Source organism: Pelmatolapia mariae, linkage group LG20 (assembly GCF_036321145.2).
Source record: "Pelmatolapia mariae isolate MD_Pm_ZW linkage group LG20, Pm_UMD_F_2, whole genome shotgun sequence".
NCBI classification, from domain to species: domain Eukaryota; kingdom Metazoa; phylum Chordata; class Actinopteri; order Cichliformes; family Cichlidae; genus Pelmatolapia; species Pelmatolapia mariae.
This window is the reverse complement of record NC_086244.1, coordinates 25,519,861-25,542,112: the sequence shown is the minus strand read 5'-3', so window position 1 is coordinate 25,542,112 and position 22,252 is coordinate 25,519,861. Positions and strand designations below refer to the sequence as shown.

Genomic DNA, 22,252 nt, shown 5'->3' with positions numbered 1-22,252 from the left:
TAATCAATAGGGGGAAAAAAGGGGGGTTTTCCAAATATGTAAGCATCGCTGAATTGCTGATTTCAAAGAAGCAATAAATCTGACTGAGTGTCTGGAGCATTAGCCTTTGTGGGTTTAATTAGCCTCAAAAAGAGACTGCATATGTTGTGTACTACTCCCTTCACCGAAGAGCACTCACTGAGATCCGAGTGTACACAGCTGAGCCAGAGAACAAGTACATCAAAGTCTCTAGTTTGAGAAAAAGGCATCTCACCATTTCAACTGGGAGTTCCATTAACCCACAAAACACTGCAACAGTGAAGAGGCAACTTCGCAATGACAGGCTTTAAGGTCCAAAGCCAAGTCTGCCAAATCTGTCAGTGGTCAATAAAATGGAAAGCATACTATATATGCAGATAGCATTTGCGGCCACATTAAGGCCCATCCTTGCCCACAAATTATAGTGTATTCTTGTATCGCTCCATAAACCCCAACAATCCAACCAACCTCCCTTGTTGCTCTTGCTCACCATCACCTCTGTGCAATCTTTCTCCTCCTACCATCAAGTCTTGCTGGCAGTTCTCTTCCTTCTTATTTTCTAACTCCCTCAGTTCAGCTCCGTGGCTCGCCTCCCCTGTGTTCTTCACAGAGGCTTGTGAAAACGGAAGCAGAGAAAGAGACAGCGACAGATGGAGCAGTAACATGTCGAAAATATTCACAGTCAGGATGGCCAGCTTTGTTTAAATTAAACAAGCCTGTGTGCACACAACACTTTATAACCAGGTCTAGGTCATGAAGAGGCTTGAAACCGGCACTACCTTCTTCTTTTTAACAGTGAAGGAAAGAAAAGTAGAGCCTGGAACACCTAACTCACAGCCTCTCCTCTGTTAGACTGATGATTTATGCTGCCATCGTCAATGTAAAGTTTTCATATTCGCACATCAGGTGCAGAAGACACCCACCCCTGCATAGCCTCTCAATTTTTATCATGCAAAAGCAGTAGCCTGCATTTCAGTCATGTTAAGCCTACAAACACTCCACACTGAGTGCAACTGTTAAACCAGGAGACATGTAATAGAGCATAATGGGGTATAAAGGATAAGGAAAGCATAAAGGTTCCCTATCAGCTCTTTTTCTTTAAGAATGCCGCCTCTTACTTTAATTTATCAATTATTTGGCACATGTGGATCCAGCTAATAGGATCAATCACAAAAAAATAATTATCGTGAAGTGACAACCACCACACGGCAGGTCTGCCTAAAATAGCGCACAGAATCCGTCAATGCCCACATACGCACAGCTTTACCTGAGCGCCCTTGTGCGTGCGTGCGTGCGCATACGTGTGCGTGCGTGTGTGTGTGTGTGTGTGAGAGAGAGAGAGAGAGAGAGAGAGAGAGAGAGAGAGAGAGAGAGGTTCTATAGGCTGTGCAATATCTGAAACAACCGCAATCATTTGTCTTTGCTATAAAATCACAACCGCGTGAATAAAACTGACACCAAAGCAGACCAGGCTGATGGGTGGCACCACTAGAAATCATTTTCACAACTCTAATGCCTTCCTAAAATCCAATCCCTTTCTATTTCTTTACAAATGGAGCGGATGAAGTGTAATCCATTTCGTGCGTAAATGGTTTTCTAAGATGGGCTAACCAGTAGACTGTGACACGGCTGTATCCGTGCATGTCAGGTGGGTTAGTAATTGACTTTTTTTGTTTTTTGTCTTTTTTTTTTTTTTTATCACGCTCACTTCTCCTGCTGTTAACTAAATGCGCGTTAAAACCGTGAGGGACACTGAGCAGCTCCGCCCAGGTGTAAAGGCTACCCTGTGACCCATACCTGTTGGTGCGGTGTGGTCTTGTTCTGTTAGCCCAGCAGGTGAACCTCTCTCCTCATAGCCGCTCCGCTATCCGAGACAGAGAAGAGACTCGCATCCCCACTCCACTAGCGGAAAACAGCTCCTCTGTGACACCGGCCGCTCAGTTCGACTGGAGCGGAAAAGTTATACCATACCATCCACCTTCGAAGCCGGGTAGCAGACACACACAAAAAAGGAGCCGGTTGCAGACGTGACCTTAATGGGGTGGTGCTCCTGCTACTACTCCTGTGCAAGGAAAGGTCTCCTGAAAGTTCCGCTCCTGTCCTCCGCTTTTGCACAGAAACTTAGTTATTAAGCCATGTCACGAAGGAAGAAACAGCCAGTTTGGAAACCTGGCTTCTGTTTTGCAGCAGCAGTCTCCTTTTTTTCTCCTCTTTAAACGATGTAGTGTGAAAGCAGCCCAGTGGCGGGACAGAGATGCGTTGGGGTCGGGGAGTCACGCAGACTGTTACTGCGCTCCTGCTTGTCCGCCAGGAAGATGGAGAGGATTGCCTTTAGAGTGTAAAACTCAGAAGTGGAGCAGCGCCCCCTAGCGGTTTAGTTTGGGAAGAACTGCTCACCGAGGTGCGGGCAATAAATGTAAATTATACTGTACAGTAATGTGGAGAAGGGCCATATGGGCTGCGCCAAGACATGTTGGATATATGATATTAGTGGTTTATTGCCTGGCAGTGAAACAGAAAGAAGCATCAGCCAGCGTACTGACACAAAACACATGCACACAATGCACACGTGCAGTCAGACATCAGATGTGTCAGCAAAAATGTTTGTGTCACTTCATGAAGGACAAAACAATATTATTGTCTCAGTGTGTGTGTGTGTCTATGTTTCTGTCTGTATCTGTGTGTGCACACGCGCCCCTTTCTCAGCGGTGAGAGGTTCAAATTAAATTGAACTCACTTTAGCTGAGCTATGGGCATTTCCCAGTAGACTACACCAAAAGGAGCGAAGGGGTGATCGACACCATACCGTCCAAATTGACCGGCCTCTCTGCCTGAGCGAGTGTGTGTCTGTGTGCGTCTTTATGTGTGTTCCGTTGCCCGAAATGACCTGAACTGCCCAAAGAAGTTTACTCACAACAAATGACTTTGTCCAGACTCAGTCACTCTGACCAGTGCAGTTCATTTGAGGAAGTAGTCCCCACTGGCCCTCTAAAGTGTGACTGTGCATGTGTACTGTATGTGTGTGTCACAAAATGTGCAGTTTCCCCTCTGGTGGCAGGACAAACAGATAGACAGTAATAGGTATTAAGGACACAGAAATCAGGCGGCGGAGAAACCTGGTAGTAAAACTCTACACACACACAAACACTTAGTGAGACAAAGTACAACTGAAGTTCTGGTGGTGGTGTGTACTTTATATTGGAGTGAGCATACAAGTGTGTGTGAGATGTAATCGAGGTGTTGATGTATGGCTGCACACATGGATGACAGGGTAATTGATCCATAGTGGGGGTGTGATTGTGCACGTGTGCATGTGGGGAGGCCTGCTGCCAGTCATATATCATTTCACCCAGTGAGCTAATCTGTTACGCTGACAAAGAGTTCAGATTACTGATCTCCTCTCCTTTCTGGTCACCCTCTTGAACCTTCAACACTCTACTCTCCCTCCTTTTATTTCCTCTCCTCTCCTCTTTTTAACTTTTGTTTTTATTGCTCATTCTTTAATCCTCCCCTTGTATGCTATCTTCTTAATATACCGAAGCATTCTCATTCTCCCTCTGTCTCATGGTTCCTCTCTCTTCTTCTCTCTTGCTCGCTAAAGTAACACGGGTGAATCACGGATAACCTGGAAAGCCCAACCATGGGATTTGTCTTCTGTACTGCGTTCTGGCAGCGTAGTTAAACTCAGCATGTGGACTGCAAGATAACAAATAGAGACATGCATGCAACACAGGATCGTTGGGCCTGCTTGGAAGCCCTCAAAAATCAGTCTAATTCCTTTGGGATCTTTGGCATTTATGCACATACATGTTCACCCACACTTTAACACACACAAACACACACACACAGTGGGATTTAACATGTGCCACTCAGAGCTCTTGCTCACAGAATACTCGCTTTCCTTTACATGTCACATGACAGCCTTGAAGTTGCATGTTGTGTGTATACAAGGCATGAAACATGCGAGCACACACATACACAGTCACGTGGACATGATAATCGAGCAGCTCGAAACAGTCTAATCGTATTCATTTGTCATACTTTTCCTTCTATCAGCTCAGTGAAACAGCTGAAAAGAAGACAAATCCTGCAGGACCAAGAGATAATCCTCACAGACATGAGGCATTTGCCACATGGCTCTGTACTACTCATAATCATCAGAGCAATAATTATAGTAGGCAGTGTACCATTTGGCAGTTATCACTTGTAAAACCTCACAGTAAAGAAAATTTATTTTTTTAAGATGATTTTAAAGACGATTTTACTGTTCATAAACTGTTTGTCTCTCTGCTTCTCAACGTCCTGCGTATGTCTGTGGCTTGCAGCCTTCAGCTAATTGGGTCCAGCAGAAGAAGTGGATCTTTAAAGTATTTATAATTCATAACAGTGTACAATTCAAAAAAGTATAGTTAAAAAAATGGTCATTTAATGTGATAAACCTACAGAGAATTATTTCCTGAAGCTGTAGTTTGCCTGTTTCCCAACAGCTTTACATTCAGCTGACCGGCCTGCAGCTTTGGTTTCCTTTCACTGCTCTCATATCAGGCAGCTCAGCACCAAACTGCAGACAGATAAAAGAGCAACTATCTGGTGAACAAAGTGAAGCATTTATTTGCTAAGGAACCAAATCATGAGAGCAACCTGAGTTGTCATTTTTTTTAATCGACATTTCTGCGTGTGCTCTAATCTTTGCTCTTATTTAGATCTTTTTTCAGCCTCTGTGTGTTTCTTGCTATTGTGATGGCTTGCCCTGACTTTAGCTACTCCACCCGTGTCTAGTTGTCCTCCCTTTTAGTGCTTTTAGTCTATGTTTTCCCCCCTCTCTGCCACGTCGACTTGTATCATGGGTCATTACACTCGTCTATTACTGTAAGTCTTCCTGTGTGCCTGGCACTGCCTGTTTTGCTGCTTTTATTTGTGTTTTATTTGTTTGTAATTTCAAGTCTGTTTATTTTAAACTCTCTTCCTTTGTCCTCTGTTTTCCACCTACAGATGATTACAGATATTTCCTCTGGATTTGGTAAAGACCAGTATAAAAGTATGACATTTTCCACAATGATACAAACACAACTCCAAATGTGAATGATACTATCTCTCCTTAGTGGGCAAACAAGCAATTAATGGTTGGCTCTGTCAAGTTAAAAGCATCTGATATGATGCTAGTTAATATAAAATGTGGCTAAAAGAAAGTTCAAAGGAATGATGGAACAAGTTATTCCATGCATGGCTGTAGCTTATTTAAGTTTACCAGTTTTAGGGCATCAGTGAAAGTTTATGAAAGAAAAACACTACGGTGTCAAGGAATACTGTTTAACAGAATCAGATCAGACTGCTGACACCATCTGCTACAGTATATTCTGTCATCACAAAGTGGATTACATCTTATACATCTATAAAGTTCACTTTTTTACAGCATAAAAGTGAAGGTTAAAGCTTTATGTTTGTACTTCTGTGCAAGATTCAAAGCCCTGCCAGATGACTCTTACTACCACTACTGAGTGCTGAGTGCATCGCTTCATATGGAATAAACACTCATGCACATACACAAAATTGTCTTCTGTGTTGCACTGGCAGGCAGTCATGCCAGCATTAGCATATGAAAGACAGCAGCTGGAAGGTGTCTCTGTCGCAGTTGTTCTTACTTGCTGTGGTATCTATTTTGATGGCTGTTTTTCTGTGTTCTTGCTGTCCCTCCTTAGGTCCATCACTCATACTCTTCCTTTGCTCCAAAGATAACTTTCCACAGTCCCACATGAGCGTAATCTCCATATAGTATATTTGCATTATTTCTGGACACTCCAAATATGCCGTAAAGTCACTTTTTTGCAGTTTTGTCTGCACAAAAAAAGCGAGTTATGCTGACTTTCAGGAATTCTTCCTGTAATCCAGAAATCTGTGCATTCATCTGTTAAACTGAAAATGCTGAAGAATCTTTTTTTCCACCCGTTTTTTTCTTACCCCGAGCAGCGCTTTTACATCTCAGAAAACTAAGAATTGTAGCGTAAAAAAGTTACAGCAAATCACTTATCACAGACAGAGCTGCCCTCAGCAGAGAAGCCTTTATCTCAGATAGCAGCAGGGTGCATCTTACTAGCTCAACCCTTTCTCCTCTTGTATGTTACGCTCGTTCACTCAAAGGTGTAAATGTTCAAACAGACTAATTCCTTCAAAGCTATGAAGAGCATGAAAGACCAGTCTCCGCCCTCATTCCTAATTGATGGCCTCACATCGCAGCATGAACGCTGGATAAGTCTAGCTCATTAGCGGTAACTACACTACAGTTAGCTCCATTAAAATTACATTACAGACATTCTAGACACACCTTATTCTGATCCTTTCACTCTGCTTCATTCACTTAAAATGTCATTTACAGTAGACGTGGAATGTGAGTGAGCAGAATGAGCTTATTTCACTAAGAGCAGAAGAATAACCTCATTGTTATTCATAGGCTACAGTATCTTTCTGTAATAAATACAGTTAAAAACACCATAAATACAAACAAGAATGTTTTTTTTTTATTTCCATTCATTTGTCTTTATGAATATGCAATCCACTTATTAGAGTAATTGTCCTTAGAGGGTGTGGGGTTAGTGGGGTTAATTAAAAAAACAGCCACTAATGTGAAATCACCGTGTGATACTCGCACTTTATTATCACCTCTAGCTCTCCTCCACACGTGCTCTTTTTTCAGCAGGCATTTTTTTCAACTTACATTCGCTGACCATTCAGACCATACAGTGCTGTTGCTCATATTGTGCTTTTCTCCTGGGAAAGCCAGTAAATGCTAGCATGTGACCTTAGGCAGTTTCTGAACCCCAGCCTTTAGATCAACATGACATGATGAATGACAACATTTCACTGATGTTATGGCAGCACCTGGAGATCCTCCCTGTAGAGCTGCAGGATGCTACTTTAGAAAAGGACACCTGTGATGCTCAGCCTGAGCTCTTTCCACCGCATTTCTTGCTGCAGTGGGCAAAAATCTACAGGAGACAAAAAGAAAATGGACAGCTATCAGTGAACGAGTTCCTAATAGTGGCTGAATATGAATCACGGCTGAATTTTGAATTTACATGGAATTTAAACCTTGACTGAAGGTTACAGAGATTTTACTAAGTGTTTATTCACATCCAAAAGCAAAGGATTAAAACAAATGAAAAAAAAATTAAAATTGAATTATTAAAATTACAGAAAAAAGAAGCTGCTTTGCAACATTTTAAATGCAGGAACCATTGAATTTAGATGTTTTTTTTAATCAAATCTTTATTTCAGCTCTATTAAATTTACAAAATATTGCCTATTCTCTGCACGTATTTCCACGTGAAAATCACAACATTAAAAGTAACTAGCAACTAAAACTCTGAGAGGAAAGGTTAAATCTTTTACTCTGAATGTAGTGCGTCAAAAAATAGAAATATTAAACTAAAGTACATGTTCAGCTAAATTGAACAGATGGTTTTGTTTGAGGCGCTCAGATCTCTGAGAAGCCTTATCACAATGAAAGTCACAAGTGAAAAATGGTTGCGCACTTGGGAAGATTGAGAAGATTGTGTACTTTTTCATGTATAAATTTGCAAATCAAGAGCAAGCATGGTAGTTTATTGCTGGAGACCCAAGTGCAGGGCTAAATTGCAACACACAGAGTGGCTAATCTGCACAACCAAGCTTTGAATAGGCAGACACTATGAAGGGTTGAAAAGGCTGTAATGAAGTTTGGACCCAAATGCAGATACAATGAACAACTGTTTCTTCTCAGGCGTCACAGGAAAGGAATCTTAATGAACAAAGCTGTACTGATCCAAGAGCACAGATAGCTGGAGATATATGTAAGAACTGAATTAACATGAGGAGGAAAAAGAACATAAGCAAAAACATGGAAGCCAATTGACCACTATGAGGCAGAAGACAATCTGGCAAAGAGTAGAAGCTTGAGCTGGTCTTAAATACCGGTCGGTGATTGGTCTCTGATGATCTGCAGGTGAGGTGAGACTAGAGTGAGAAACCTAGACTCAAGGGACAGGATGGAAAAATACACCACAACCTGACACTCAACCTGAACCATGACACAAATATACACACATTAATTCAGCAAGTGTGTCCTTATAACTGCGTCACTTTAAAACATTCAATTTATATGTGCCTGTATATGCCAATTTGCTCCTATAAAATCATTAGTAACACACACAACAGGCACTCCACAATTCATTATTAATTTTGAGCCTCATTTTCATTGCCTGTCGAATGTATATCAAATACACCTTCTCCTTTTAGCTCAGGTTTTGGTCTCCACCAAGTCTTGGAAAGCAATAGCTATCTCTGAAATACAGGAAGTCCAGAAACTCATTAATCATCTTGCTAAAATAGCTCTTTTATTTTTTCTGAAGGCCAGTAGAAAAATTATGAGAAAATAATCCACTTAAGATACAACAATGCAAATAAATCATTTGGGCAATCTTTCTATGGTATCATCACTACAAATGGCATCTGGTTCATTACCTGTAGATTCATCCACTGTTATATTTATTACAATTACTGATGCAGCTTTTCATACATGGATTTCATGGATAGACTCTTTCAGTTGTAGCCTGGAATCAGTGAAAGTGCTGATTTGGTTTGGTTTGCCTTCTGCTAGCTATCTACTCCTATTATCTCCAACTAGATGATGTCAAAGGACTAAGAAACCACAATCCATAATAAAATCCAGTTTTATACATATGCTGTAACCTTTCCATATTCCAGACTTTGATAAGCACAACAAACAGATCACCCATTGTATTTCTAAGGAGGGAATAAAGAGAGCTGTGGCATCACTTGATGTTGTTTTCTCTTCTGTTCTCAAAATGGTACTGGTAGCATGCAGGGACAGTTTGTCCTCTACAGAAATAAAACAGCATTCATTTCTGTGTCCTTAAACAGAAGGCTCTTTGACGGATGAGCCAGATCTGGAGTAGTTTGATGTTTTCTAAGAATTTGAGCATAAAAAAGACGTTAGTCCACATTCTGTTTCCAACATGCAGTTTGCAGTCATTTATTTTTAACCAATCTCCTTTTGCCTTAATCAGGTATTTTATTTTTTGGCCACATACAATCAGGTAAGTAGTAACAATAATGAATACAACATGATATAACTGTATTTTTAAAGTTACAGTGTGTAAAATCTCACTGCTAGATTGCAGATTACAATCAACTGAATTCAGTTTTTTTACCCCTCACAATTCAAGTTCATAATCCTTCGGTGGTCGCTGTAGGCCAAACATGTCTTAAACATGAAATTTAGACTGTACCTTGACTGGCCAGCATGTTCATTCTACTTTTTGTGTAAAAAAACAAACAAACAAAAAAACATAATAATTTATGCACACTATAATAAAGAATTTATGTGTCAATTAAATATTTTGCATTATTTCATGTTTTTTATTCCCTAGACAACAGAAGAACTCACACTTCATCTGTAGTGAGTGCATCCAGATACCAGACAGTTGCCTTTTGCTGTCTGGACAGTCTGTCAGTCCACTGTTTACGCCGTGCCCAGTGAGAAACTTGAACATCTATCGCCGCATTTCAGTTACCTCACAGGTTGGCTGTCAGAAACATTCCCAAGTTAGTGCATTCAAATAGTAAAGTCGAGAAGAAAATGCCTGGTCATTGCCCTGCATTAAGGCTTATTTATTAAGTCTCAAATACACAGCAGAGGCAGGACAGATCAAAAGTTTTACAATTTCATAAACTGTTTGCTGTCATCTTGGATTGTTTAGTCAGGGTTGGTGAGGCTGCTCCAACTTTCTGAGTTGGCAATCTTGATTAAAGGAAATTGAAAATTCTGAAATTCCAAAAATGCAAACTGGGAATTCAGAAAATCTGACTGCTGACTTAATCTGGAACACACTAAATTTACTTGGGAGACAGCTGTAAAACTTTATGAAAGTAGTGCGATATGAATCAGTGAGTCAATGAAGTTCACTTTAGCTTGATGACAGCAGTACTGAGGTGAGTTGTTGAACTTTTCTGCTGGTAAACACTGCTGTTAGCCTCTGTATATGATGTGAGAATGTCATCAAACTGTTTATCAGATGGAAAGCGTGATTTTTTGGATAATTGAGCTTAACATAGCGTTATCTTATAATTAACTGGTGTTGTTATTGTTTAGCTGGCATTTTGTCAGCTATTCCGACACAGGAGGGTCATATGTCTATGAGACTTGACGTGAGGAAGATGCAGTTGCCTCCACAACATGTGAACATGTACAAGTTCTCTCCTCCACCTTTGGCATAGTATGTATGTGGCAGGGTGGTGGGACAACGTTACAGTTTCCACAAACCGGCGCCCGCTCCTATGTATTTTTAATGGATTAATTCAGAGTTTATGAGACTCCATCAGTTTAATGGAAGATGTAATTACATACAAATTAATGTATATTTATGACTACAGTATTCTTTTTTTCCATTAATTGAACTCACAAAATGATTGACTGTACCTTTAAGTTAATTTGGTTAACCAGTAATCAACAAGTTTTTTAATTACAGTAAATACACTACTGAGAAACATTCAGTAACATTGCAGTTGTGTTTCTGACTACCTGGTAAATCTAATGTATTCACCCTTTGGCATTCTGTTTGACCTCGACTAATTCCCAACGATAATACTAAGCCCTTCTGTTGCTACAGCAAATGCTTCGATATCTTTATCACCTGGTTATTACCTGTGTGTCTTCCATTTATATCTGGGCAAGTAGGTTGCAGTGGCTTTTAACCCCTTTTTTGTTGAGAATACCTAACTGATGTGTCTGAAAACAATATTATTAGAGCCATCAGAGTAAACAACTGGCTCAAACTCACTCTAAATCCCTGTAGGAGAACTGTGCAATTATGTAATAATTTTCTGTAGGTGCCTAATTATCTCTGGATTGATGTTTTGATACATTGCTAACATAAAACTGGGGATAATTGCTGCCTTACCTCTATCAACCGTGATAAGGATGACACAAAACACTGACATGTTTTGTTTAGAAATTAGGCGACACCATTTTTGGAAGCACCCCAGCTCCTCTAGAAAAAGGGTGTGACTCAATGTGATGAGCCTTTAATTTATCGGATACCCATGTGTGGATGGGAGTCAGTTATCCCATACATGTGTGATGATATGCACACCAGCTGGAAAGCTCTCGCAGCGCAACAAGAGATGGTGCAACGAGACTTGTTTCCATGACTTTTTAAAATATTCAGTGATCAAGGTGGAGATTATGTCACAACTTTATGAGCCATTCTGGCCCTCACGGTCGCTTTTAAAACTACAGCGGATCAGTAATGTGGAAAGCAGAAATTATGTCTAAGAGATGTCTTAGCTTCATTCTTGATAAAAAACAAAAACAAAAAACAAAACCTTAGGAAAACTCAGAATATGTCTTCCCCTCTCCTATCATTTGCCTAGTTTACACTTGTATTCGGTCTCTCAGCTTCACTCATCTGAGCAGCAGGGCCGTGGGGTCATGTTTACACAATGACATACAGGCGACATAAAGCAACAGCCACTCATAATCCAAAAGCTTTCCAGCAAAAATAGTGCCCATAAAAATCTGGGATTATGTTGTTTTGCACTACCGGTTCAGGGACAGGAATATCTCATGCTCCTTCTCTCAATCTTTTTTAATCCTCTCTAGTTCTCAGTTGTTTTTTTGTCTTTCTCTCTCACAGCCTTACTCTCCCTCTTTCCTCCTCTAAATCTCATAAACAGCTTTAGTTCTTATCAGGATGGGATCAGACAGAAAGGGCTCAATTTGGAGGTTGAAGAGAAAAGTTTTCTGCACATGCATATATATATGTGTATTATTGTTCCAGAATGTTCTTCCACTTGTATTGAAAAGTATTAAAAGATATTGTGCCCATAACCCATCGTTGGATTTAACACCCTGGTACACTGTGGCCCTGTGTATATAAGCTGGATTAGAGGGTCTGACACAAACACAAGCAGGGACGCGCCCCTTTGGCTTTACATATTTGAGCAGCACAGCTGGATATCTGGCCCAAGTGAAATAGGATAAAACTTCTATTGTCTCCTCAATTTCTCCTTTTTATGTTGCGCTGCTCTCTCATCCCCGTAAATCCTTACAAGAGGGTGGCAATCGTTTTTAAACCCCCCGTCAACAAGGCCTGCTAAACAGGAGTTTGTCCATCCTGGATGCAGGTTCGCACAGGTTTAAATTGCCTGATAGTCACACAACATCCCATTCATACAGATGTGCTTCTGCAGGGACATCACTGTGCAAAGCACGACCACTGAAACAATCTAGTCTGTTTGTGTACGCCGCCAGTGGGGCTACACTGAATTCATTCATCCATCTCAGCCCCCACTCCCCACTCACTCTTGCTCTTCCACCTGCTCACCCCTCTTCTCTCTGACCTCCTCATTTTCCCCTGATGACAAGATCTGCTAATGATTAATGATAAGCTGTGCAGACCATTGGTTGCAATTTGGGAGCATTTTATATGAGAGGCAGCAGGGGGAATTTTTACCCACTCTTTCTGGGTTCCCAGTAGTGTCTTTTACTCAACTGACTCCAGCTTACTGAGGAAAAGACACCAGAGGGAGCCAAGATAAAAGACACTTTAGAGAGGAAAGAACCAGCGAGCCCACATTCACTGCTACTAATAGCAGTATTTTGAAGAAAAGTCAGCTCTAAGCAGGAGTAGGAGGAGGCAGACGAGATCGGTGGTTAAAAATGTCATCTTACAGAGAAATACAATTCCTTTCTGTCGAATTTGGCCCAGTTTAAAAATCCTAAAGTTATCTTCTGAAGGCTTAACTGAACAGGAAAAGTAGGCAGTGGTGGTTCACAGGTTGTCAGTGCAGTTAAATGTAATTCTAATCTCCACATATATATATGTATATATATATATATACATATATATGTGTGTGTGTGTGTGTGTGTGTGTGTGTGTGTGTGTGTGTGTGTGTGTGTGTGTGTGTGTGTGTGTGTGTGTGTGTGTGTGTGTGTAATGTTAAGCAATCATGAAGAGAAAAATCCATACAGAAGGGCTCAGTTTAATATCTAAATGTTGGAATTGAAAGCCCTCTGGTGGTCAGACCTGTATACACTTTGATTTTTTTACAGAGGTTGTTCACTGTTGATGGCATATAGATTTAAAAAAAAAAGAGGATCAAATCATAGATGCATGATAAGGTTATTTCATGATAAAGTGTTTTGTTCCACTGAGAGTCTGATGAAGCACATAAAGGATAGAAGGATATGTCTTCATAAATATGCACCCAGTATTTCCTTTTATTATTGATGTGTCACGTGTATATTTTCTGATTACTTTGATCAGGTTTTTGGTCTCAAACACTGTGAACAATGTTTGTTTAAATTCCATAGTGAGTCATTTTCACAAATCTGGTTTTGTCTGATCAGAATTGCGAAAAAACGAAAATATTTGGTTTACTATCACAAGCCACAGTCTGTTTCAAGTTGTAATGTGCTCCCCCCCCCCTCCCCATAGCATTTCTGATAAGCATAGACCAAGATATGGGCTCACTTTTTCTTCTATCACCATGTCAGGTGGTTGTCTTATGAGATCAGTGGCAGCCAAGCAAAACCATAAAAAGTCGCATCAAACTAGGGCTGATGAAATTCCCGTCTGTCTTTTGTCATCGGTGTGCCTCACTGCTCCGTCAAGATCTTCTAACACACTGATATGCATGCCTGTTGCGCTATGTCTCTAACACCACTGGGTGTCAGTGTGTCCTCACATTTCAGCAGCCATAGAGCCGAGGTGAAGCGAGGACGTCTAGCTGAGCTCCACTCTCATGAGTAAACTTCCCCAGGGACATGTTGGGTGACTCAGTAGTTCACAGCAGCCTCAAGCTTGTTCCCTTGTTTTCTGTGTTCACTGATCCGTGCTGCCCCGCGTGGGAAAAAGATGAGAAATGCCAAGTTTTTGGCTTCACAGAGATTTTTATTGACTTTCAATGTCGTGTCCTGGGGTGAAGGTACTGTATAACCACGATACTAGATTATCTAAGCTTTGATAAATTGATAAAAGAGGTAGTGTATATTGAACTTCTAATAAAATCCTCTGAAACCGATTTTAAACAATATCACACAAGCTAAGCTCTTAAAATTGCTTTAATAAAAGAGAGAGATGGTAGTCAGACGCTTGCAAGTAGAAACAAAAAGATATAATCAGAAGAAGTCAGCTCTAAAGGTTAAAAAAAAAACCTCTTACACGCATACATTTTTATCTGTTTTGTTGGTGCATCTACAACTTCGTTGATGGCGGTTTATTCTTTCTATAATTTTGTATGTCACACACACAGGATGCTGCACTGCTCCATGATTTAGTTTTTAGTTTCAAAATTTGAGGAAAGTTATACTGCCCAGCATTTTATTTTACAGAACCAACAACTCTGGAAACATTAGATCATCTTTAATTGCTTTCTTTTTAATAGCAACAAAGTATGAAAAATTATAGCGTGAGAATAATGTGAGCATTTGAAAAGTAGTAAAAGAATCTGCATTACATTTCAGCTCAGTGTTTGGCTATCTTCTCTTCCACTTTAATGTTTGGTTTCATAATTTTCAGTTGTGTAGGCAGCTTAAAAACCCAATGAACACTATCTGCTTAGCACACAGATAGCTACAGATTTTCATAGCTTTTAATTAGATGGTGACTATAGTGGAATCACAGCAACAAAAGAACCATAAAGTAAAATTGTTCCCTAATAGCCCCATACATTACCTACTGTATGGAGGTTTGGGGAAATGCATAGAAAACAAACACTAATCCAATTTTTATGCTGCAGGAGAACACTATAAGAACTATAAATAAATTACTGGAATAATTACAGTATAAATAAACCAACCAAAAGGCTATTTATTAAACTACGTGCATTAAATTTTTATGATTTAGTTTATGCCAATACTGCACTGGTGATGTACAGAGCACAAACATAATGTACTTCCAGACTGTATTCAGTGGTTTTTAGAAATAAGAGAGGTGAAAAGTGAACTAAGTGTAGAAGGTATGTTATAAATACAGGCGTCAGAACAAATGATTAAAAATGTGTATATTTGCAAAGGTAACTTGTTGAATACTTTAATAGTAAGGCCATGATCACATATAAAACTGAGGTATAATTATAATTATTTCTATAATCAAAATAGAGCTCAAAGGGTTTTGAATGAATTCTGATAAAACCGTGTAGGGGTGTAGAGTGGGGTCATGTTAACGATCCATTAAAATTTAGTTTACATTTACCATGGTCTTCACGGTCAGCTCAGTGATTTATTGGTCAAAAATTGACAATAAATTAGAAGCTATGATTCTTACAAGTGTGGTGTGTAATGTCAACATGTAAATAGTATCATTTGAAGATTTAAAAAATTACATCACATTTGACCTCTGACGTCTCCTTTAAGGTCAATAGACTGATCTGAAGGTCAAAGTGATAATAATCCCATATGGAGCTATTTATTAAAACTGTTTCTTATGGTTTGTATTGACATCTTATGAACATATAGGAAATGGAATATATGAGGATTCTAAATATAAGGTTACTTTTGAACTATTACAAGTAAGGTCAAACTTGCATAAACACATTATAGTTTGGATCCAAATATCACAGCACATTTGACCTTTGATCTACATTTCACATCTACATTTCTTTCAAGTTGACCCCAGAATGCATTATTTTTACTGTACTATAAACTTTTGCACATATGCAAAATACCATACTATTCACTTAAAAGAAAATACTGCTCAGAGAGTGAGCTGCCTTGGTGAATGTTTGGCCTGCTTCTTCTTGTTTTTAAAACATGTTTTGTGGGTGTTTTTTATTATTTCTCACTTTTCTTCAGTGTTTTCTGTTTGTCTGCAAAATCGTCAGGCTATACTGCCAATCACGTGTGTCCTTTCCATTTAATTCAAATCTTTTGATTTTTATGGGAATATCGCTGTGAATTACGACTGAACAAAATCTCACAACATCATAAAATTATTATCACAACCAGATGTTTCCCTCACGAGCTGCTAGAGAGCAAGAAGCAACAGCCACTGGATTTACATTCACCAGGTGGACACTAACATAGCTCCAAATGAATCCAAACGAATAACAGCATGTCTGCTCATATTGCACCAGCAGATTTACCTTCATTTGATGATATTTCACTGTTATGTTTGAAGCATGGTCCAGCTGTTGGTTATTGCGGTTACAGACTATAAAGCTGTATAATGGTGACGTGCTAGCATTGATTAATCTACAATCGGCACTTTTCTGTATGAGTTTACATTTTACAGTTTGCTTTTTCATGCAGATTTACAAAGTGTAATTGTGTGGATGCCTTCAAAGGCATCCACACTATTGAGTTCCTGTTTCTCTTTATTCTTTAATATTCTTAAAGTTGCTTCCGTACGTTTTTCGGCACTTAACTACTCCCTCAGTTTTCAGCCGATTTTCTCAGTTCAAACTCTAAACTGTTCTGCTCTTTCTGCTAACGACTGCTATGACTTTTGGTGTTTATTACTATTATACTTTTTAAAATATTACACTTTTTTCCTTTAATTTGTCCCATTGAAATAAATGGAAAACCTCCACAGTTCTGCTAAAACTTGCTTGGTTTTGAAACTTAACTGCTTCCTCATATTTTCACCTAGAAACTCCATTCAAATTTTAAAATGTTCTCAGATTATTGGGCTATTCCTGTGTGATTCAGCTTTTTCAGATCTTCTACGGTTTTCATTTTATACCTCTTTAAGTTTTCAGTTGCAAAATTGTGATTTTTCAGAAAATACATGCGTTGCTATGGTTGCTATGCAATTAACTCAGAGTGTGTGCTGGTCTGTTCTGAATTTTCTCTTCATGTCTGAACAACTTCTTGCTACTCGCTCAATTTCCACTCAACCTCCACAAATTATACATCAAAACGTAGGTATTTTTGCTGGCTTTCAGACAATGTTACTATCTTTATTGTGAGATTTACCGTTTTTTCGCAATTTCCCTCGAAGTGACACAAGGTGTGACAAATCCCCATTCAAAGCCTATGTGGAGGTTTTGAAATTCAGAGCTGAAATTCTCTAATGAGAGGGATTTTCAAATCGTCACATCTCTTTAACAAAACAAAGTTAGGACATGAGGCTTGTGCCAATATATCTTCAGACAGTCCTGACACTCACAGTGGAAGCAGTTTTTACATTCGTCTTACCGTTGAGCCATAAATTACGTTTGTTTGAGGGGTGGAAATCTGTCCTCCTCTCAGTTCTCACACTCTGAAAATGAAGCCGTTTCTTCTCTCGTCATATCTCCGCGACGGAGGTACAAAGAGCTATGAAAATCGCAGTCAAAATACACCAAAGTCCGCTGATTCACCCAGTACAAGAATTATTCTGCTAGCCCTCCTAGTTTTTCAGTTACACGACGTTTTGTAACTCCAAAAAACGGCGCTTTTCGCCTCTCACCGCGATCTATTTCTGATTGCTGATCTATTTGTTTTTCAGCCGCCCGCCCCCTTACCAGGTGGCGCAATCAGTAATGACACGGCTCTGCAGCTCAAAGGTCGTGGGTTCAATCCCACCTTGCTTCAACATTTTTTTTTCATTACAAATTTAAACACTATCACAGACCTGTCATTTATATTGATCATTTATTACAATTCTGCAAAGTTTTATAATTTTAGCAGCTTTTCTAATATGGACCGAAATACATACAAGTACCCAGCCTAATGAAGCAGACAGAGGCAATAGCTCTGATTGGTGAATTTGAGCAGAATCAGGTTGTTCTTTCATTTCATTTCTTTATTTATTTCACACATGGTTCATCGTGTTTCTTTTTCTACATACAGAACCTTCTGCCTCTTTTCAGCAGAAATTCTGCCTCTTTTCAGCAGAAATTCTGCTCATTCACCTCTTTTCAGCGCAACGTTCTGCTTCTTTGCCTCTTTTCAGCAGAAATTCTGCTCATTCACCTCTTTTGAGCGCAACGTTCTGCTTCTTTGCCTCTTTTCAGCAGAAATTCTGCTGATTCATCTCTTTTCTGCTCATTTCAGCCTTTTCACCTTTTTCAATGCTTTCATCTTTTTCAAATCATAGAGTTCAAATCAAAATATAGTATTTTTACCAAAGCATTGTATTTGTACGGAGTACAGTATTTCTGCCAAATCATAGAATTACTGCAATTTCATAGTATTTTGAGGAATCCCTTTTGTTATAGTATTACTTCTAAGTCATAGTATTTCTGCCAAATCATAGTATTTGTACTGAAACATAGTATTTCTGCCAAATCATAGTATTACTGCTATTTCATAGTATTTGAGTGAAATTACAGTGTTTCTGCAAAAACATTGTATTTCTGCTACTGTATTTCCGCTGTATTACGTAGTGGCTAAGTAGGAGGCTGACTGTTACTAAGTGCATCAGTGTACATAGGTCATCTCTTGTGTTGGAGTGCCCTCTTGTGGCGCCTTTTGGGTAGTGCCTTAGTAAACGTGAACACTGCACAGTGGTATCAGACTGGTTTGTAGTGGAGGAATTTGTTGCCAGTTTCTTTCATCTTTAATCCGTATTCATGTTGTAATGTAGTAACTTTTGTTGCACAAATACCACAATATGGCAGAAATATTATGTTTTGCCACAAATACTTTGATGTGGTATACTTTAGCTTCCTCACCACTTTTTAGCAAAATTTTCATTTTTTTCACCCCTTTTCAGCACAAATTCCAGGTTTTTTGGCTGTTTTCAGAAAAAAAAACTCTTTTCAGCAGAAACTCTGCTGATTCACCTCTTTTTAGCGCAACTTTCTGCTTCTTTGCCTCTTTTCTGCAGAAATTCTGCTGATTCACCTCTTTTCTGCACAATTTTCAGCCTTTTCACCTCTTATCAGCACAATTCTCAGCAGCTTCTGCTCATTCCAGCAGAATTGTCAGGCTGTCCACCTCTTCTTTGTGTAAACGAGTTTGGGTCAGTGAGATGAGTAGTTGCTCTGAGTCTGGCAGGGCTAGGTTCGAATCCTACTCAGGGTGAAACTTTGTTTTTTTTCACCACCATACAACTTTTTGCAACTTTTCATCTTTTTCACTTTTTGAGCAGACAGCTTCAGCAATAAGGCATCCACACAGCATTTTCGCAGGAAATGCAATTTTTTCTAGTTTCATTTAACATTCAAACAGTTCATGACTTGTGTAACTTAGTTCTTGTTGGTACAAGAAAGACTGAAATCTGCATGTAACCTATAAAAGCTGGCTCACGATCCAGAGGGTCAAGTAGACAGTGATGCAACTGTAATAACATAAGACATGTAACTATCAGTTTCATGACACCATTTTTGGCCAAATTAATGACCTTTAGTAACAATGTATGAGCTAACTATTAGTACTGTGGTTAGATTTTCCCCTCTGTTGTCTTTCAGAATGAGCTGGGATGAGCAACAATCTATGCTGGTGATACTGGACACTGCAGATGAAGCTCAGCTAAGGCTTGTTTTTTTATTGTCTGACACAAGATGTGTGTCTTGACTGTTCATCACAAACACACACACAAAAGCAGAAGTTTTCCTTTGGCTTTTCTTTCACTCCCTTTCCAATCCAATCCAAATTTATTTCTAAAGCACATTTAAAGACAACACATTGGTACGCCACACACACACACACACACACACACACACACACACACACACACACACACACACACACACCAGCCTAACATGTGGAGGTAACTCACATGTGGAGATTTATACCAGTGTAAAGGGCATTAAGATTACTGTTAAGTGTCTGACACACTCTGGGATCATTGCTCATATGTGAATGCCCTTTAATGTAATTGTTTTTACTTTTTTCTGTATTTTGGTCAGACTCAACAGTGGCATTATTTCCTGGAAATACCAATTATAATCCATACCACTGTTCAGTGATTATTTCGGGTCCATAACAGCAACGAATACTCAATATTTATTTTATTGCAGCCAGCAGATCCTGCTGGTGTTTAGAGAACAGAGTTTTTATAGCCTTGTTGTTAATGTTGACATGTTTTATTTGAGTTGCTGCTAGTTCTTTTTTTTTCTTTCTTTTCCTTTTTTTGTTTTTGTTTTTGCTGTCACATTTAAAAAATGAAGAAGTGCTTCTAGATGCAGAGGTCAAAATTCAGTAACGCCTCTGAAGCTTGTCGATGTTGTGACTTTGGCTCTCAGTTGTTAAATGGAGGGTCAGTTATCATGATTAATCCAAAGAAATATGTGTGCCATCTATTCCTGCCTCATGATTTACTGCAAACTATAAAGCTTCTTTCTGTTTTATGGAGCAGTTTATAGTCTGGCAGGGGTATAAAGGTATTTTAAATGTCAAAACTTAGCCCTGTCAAAGCGAATTAACAACACGAACTCACACTAAATAAAAGATCTGAGCAAATTTAGTTCACCAGTCAAATGACTTGACTTTAAGCTTTAAAACGGCAAATCTTTGATTCCTTTAGATCCTACCAGACTTTGGGTGTGCCTATTCAAAAAAAAAGAAGGGGGGGGGGGGGGGGGGGAGGCCCTCTCAGCACTAGACTGCTGCATCCAAAGTACCATCATCTCAAAAGACATTACACTACAAGATGAACCATTTAGCATGGGTCATAATAGCAGTTTGTGGAGAAACAGCTGGAGGCAAACATGTAAATCTGTTTGCAGCTTTCCTTTTACAAACTGTGGCTCCATCTCAAATACGCATCTTCCTCATGTAATCACACATCAGCCAGCAGCAGCTCCCCTTCCGGACAACCTACAGAAATAGCATCAGTACTCTGTGGCACGGGGAGGTGCCAATGTGTACCGTTATATTTGAAACTACAGTATGTGGGTATTGCCATGGAAACTGCAGAGAGCTGTCCAGATTACATACTGCATCTTGTTGAGGCTTGTGGTTCCAACGTTTCAACAACTAAGTCTTTGTTTTTTACACTAATGCACCAGAAATTTGCTTCCAGCTATTTCTCTTTGGGTACCATTAAACTCCCTAATGTGACTTTTAAAGAACTGTTATGATATGATTGTGGGTGCTTATAATAGGCTATTGTGGGTTAATAATGCTCATACTGTAGGTGAAATGTTCACCCTACCCCAGAGCTCGTGCTGTGTTTTCACAGCGTACTGCACCCTGGGGTGAATGAACTTGCGACCTCACTGAGGGAATGGCATGTTAAAAAGCTTAAATCCCTCTTGTGTGATTTCCTGTTGCACTGTGGGAGAAAATAACTTGGGTCAAAGTCCACTTTCTTAGACTGCACCAGAGGGGACATAATAATAATGACAGCAGATTAAAATGAAGACTTAATATATCCATAAAAAACAAACAAGAAAACAAAATCTTTATATAAATGATGTCATTATTCTTTAACCGTAAAGGGGAGGGCCCATTTAACGGTTAAATCCGTTCAGCCAATAGCGTGCAGGCGGTGGCACCCGAACAAACTGTGCGATGTTCAAGTGCAGTTAGAGTGAGAAGAATGCAGTGTCTCACTCTCTGCTGAAAGTGTCTGATTTTCGCCATAGAGATGCAAGAGTTTTTGTTTTGTTTTGTTTTGTTTTGTTTTTTGCAGTACAGTAAAGTGATGTGAACCACTAATACAGCTTGCATCATTGTTTGTTCCCATTTGAAAATAGGGGCAGCCACATTGAGTATTATGTTGCATGGAGTATACATTGACACATTGTATAAGATTTGGCTTTTGCCTGCATTGCCAAATGGTGTAGTTTGTAAATTTATAAGAAAAATATACATATTATGTTTGGAATTTTATATACTTTACCATCTACTAAATAAAAGAAGAAACAATGGAAATGGCATTTCTACTGTCTTGCACACACAACATTGTGGAAAGTTGTTTCCACCAGAAGCTTTTCCTGTTTGTTTGTTTGTTTGTTTGTTTGTTTGTTTGTTTGTTTGTTTGTTTGGTTGGTTGGTTGGTTGGTTGGTTGGTTGTTTTGCCACCCATAAGTCAAAATTTCAAGTCATTAATTCAAAGTTTCTACCTTATAATTCAAAATTTCAATTTGCTCTTCCCATTCGTCTTATTTTCTCAGAACCTTGAGTTAGACAGTCGATTTTGTGACAAATTTGTGATAATTATACATAATTATGATAGTTATAGTTTGCTTTTATTTTTCAAGTGGCGAAAACAAGCTTGTTGAGAAAATAGCAGGTAGTCAAAACACTCCTGAACCTGAAACCAAAACTCAGTTAAGAAACGAAGAACTTTGAGTTTCCGAGCGG

At 39.2% G+C, this 22,252-nt stretch overlaps 1 protein-coding gene across 1 annotated transcript in view; it reads right to left on the bottom strand.

Moving 5' to 3' along the window:
- Positions 1-2,315, bottom strand: part of LOC134618606 (chemokine-like protein TAFA-2) — a 97,110-nt gene extending 94,795 nt beyond the window's left edge. Inside the window, exon 1 of the mRNA XM_063464076.1 lies at positions 1,816-2,315. The gene's annotated coding sequence lies outside the window, so the exon portion shown is untranslated. The remainder of the gene's footprint in view (positions 1-1,815) is intronic.
- Between the last annotated feature and the right edge of the window lie 19,937 nt (positions 2,316-22,252).